A 2,838-nucleotide genomic window follows, 5' to 3' on the forward strand; every position below is an offset into this window, starting at 1 on the left:
TTATTTATTGAGGATAAATTCTGTTTAAGCCATGTTATCACAGAAGTGAAATGAGAACTTAAATAGTTGTTTGATAATTGTGACTGCCAATAAGGTTGGTATAGTGGTATGCATGTCATACATATTGCAGCATTAGCTTCACAATCTAAATAACTGTTTTTTTACTTAGCTTTCTAGATTAGACAACAAAACTACAAGTTTATTTACTTGAACTAAAAGCTTTCCTATAGCTGGACTTTGAGGAGTCATGATGCAAATACTTGTCTTTTTAACTTCTTGGCTTAGTTTCAGGAAGTGTATTAATATTCTTTTCTATTAGAGGAGTTTGTTCCTCTGTTTGTTCTGTTTAGGGTCTTTCCCTTGTTTATGAAAGGAACCCTGACTACTTCTCAATCTCATTAAGAGTGACACTATTGAATGTATGATAATATTTTATCAACTGCTCATTTATAGTTCTGTCAACCTACTTGTCCTTCATTGTTTATTCTATTGTCAGAAGAAAAGATTAAAATTCCATGTCTTATCTCTGTCATTGCACATTACATGATTCTCTTTCCCTATAAGATATAAATATATTTCATGTTCTCTTAGAAACATTTGACACAAATTCTCAAACTCATTCCTTCTTTGTTGAACTACTTTGCCTCTTCTTATGCTTAAGCGGATAGGCTTTGAAAATGTTTACACATGGTTCCTTTCAATTATTCTCTTATTATGTGCCATTAAAGTTGTGTCAAATCAATGTTCTTATAAATATTTTTTTTTATATCAATTTTTTTTATTATATATATGAAGGTGTCAGTAATTAGGATTGGTTCTTTTATATATACTGCTATTAACCCGCTATTTTTTTGTTATATTTTCACTATATGGTTATTCAATTTTCTTGAACGTCCTTTCTATTTAGTAATAAATAGAATATTGCCCACTTAAAGTAATTTACCTGAACAAATAGTGATGCTTAATATTGTTGCTTTGGTTTGTTTTATGAGTATTGTGTTTTCTAAGTTGATGGGGTTGGGTATTCATGGGCAGTTCTGTTCAGTTTGAGTGGTTGGATTATCATAAAGGCTGCATTAAAGCTACACAATTATGCAAATATATGTTTATAATAGCTAATAAGCTAGGCATTGCATATTTCCTTTTAGTAAAATTTAAGACTTATACATGAATTTAATTAGCTAGTAATGTGTCAAGCCAACCAATATATTAATTAGTTATTAGTGTTATGTCAACCCACTATATATATATGTAGACACTAATTAATACATATTAAAAAAATAATAGAATTTGTATGCTTTTCATAACTCAAAAGGAAATAAAGAATTCCTCTGTAATATTTAAAAATATTTTTTTGATAACTTGATTGGGAGTACATGCATTTGGTGGATGTGACATTAACTTAAATATAAATCAATATACAATTAGAAGCCAGGTGTCATTGCTTTGAAGAGTATAATACACTATTAATAGTTAGTATGAGTGGAGACCATCACAACTTGAATCTTGAATGGTTTGTATAAAGTTTATATGTTTCTTTGAGTTCATTTCTTGTTTTAAATTGTTTTTTTTTTAAGTTTACTTTTATTTATTGAAGAGTTGTACGGTTGATGTTTATAATTGCAGCACAGAAACTACTTTCGGCTATTCTCTTGCTTTTTGCTATGGCTTGTTTAAGTTGAAGTATCTTCTCACATACAAAGTAAAGTACTTGAATTAGTTACTGAGTTGATATAAATTTGTGTGGGGTTTAATTATTTATTATATATTTATATATTATTCTGAGTTTAAGCTGCTGAATAGGTTGGCATAGACTTACACTTAATTGTTTTAGATAGAAAAGTTTTATAATTTATGTGTGGTTTGTTTGTTATATTTCTGCTACATTCATTTCATGCTGATATATTATTGTATATTTTTCATTCTGCATTTCCATTAGTGAGGCATGACTCATGCATGTGAAGGAGTTGTTCAGCTTCTCTTCTCATTGTTAGTGGTGAGTAGTGATGAACTCTGCTGATTCTCTTTCAACTCAAGAAAGAAAGGAACCAAAATATATAAGCTTGTTTTGTTTGTTGTATTCAAACTCTGATTTGTAACTTCCCAGAGTATCTGTCTTTGTTAAAATTTTGAGTGAAAACAATTGTCTCTACATGTTTCACCACATTGGCATAACTTCATGGGGCCTTATCTTAGCTTGTGATGTACTAATTATCGTATATCAATTTAATCATAATTATTGTACAAAATCCGAAGAACAAATATATCATATTGATTATGCCTTGGAAGTTCTTATGGGATTTGGAATTTATTTTAGTTTTGGTTTGACTTTAATGGTGTTTGTTATGTATTGTAGGCTAAAACTCTACATGGATATTTAAGAGAACCAAGACAATTATATAAAAGAACCAAGGCAACAAGAAATTCTTCTTCAAGTTGTTGGGTATTATTTTCTTTCTTGCTTGTAAGAATTATGTACAGTGATGTTTTTATTTATGTATATAGTTTTGTTGTGTTCTACCATTGTATGTAATACATAGATTAATTTTAATTGTAAAAGTCAGTTTTTTTTTTAAAAAAAGAAGACAATTAAATTGTTAATATAATTAGCTCATTGTAAAGATTTTATTACTATAATCTATAAGTTTTTAGATTTGTATACAAATATTTCATTTAAATCATAATTTTTAATTTAAAATAAATATAAATTAATTTTAAAAAAATTAAAAGTATAACTTTTAAGGGCACGCATTGCGACACCTAATAATTGTCGGCGTTGCCAGCAACGACGATACTTAATAAATGTCAGTGTTGTCAACAACGGCGACACTTAATAAT

At 28.3% G+C, this 2,838-nt stretch overlaps 1 long non-coding RNA gene across 1 annotated transcript; it reads left to right on the top strand.

Annotated features, from left to right (window-relative positions):
* Nucleotides 1–1,309: 1,309 nt before the first annotated feature.
* On the top strand, nt 1,310–2,569 carry LOC133832367 (uncharacterized). The gene is made up of 2 exons (XR_009892570.1): nt 1,310–1,996; nt 2,357–2,569. It is a non-coding gene; the product is annotated as an uncharacterized LOC133832367 (long non-coding RNA).
* Nucleotides 2,570–2,838: the final 269 nt, after the last annotated feature.

This window comes from Humulus lupulus, chromosome 1 (genome assembly GCF_963169125.1).
Source record: "Humulus lupulus chromosome 1, drHumLupu1.1, whole genome shotgun sequence".
In the NCBI taxonomy this organism is placed as follows: domain Eukaryota; kingdom Viridiplantae; phylum Streptophyta; class Magnoliopsida; order Rosales; family Cannabaceae; genus Humulus; species Humulus lupulus.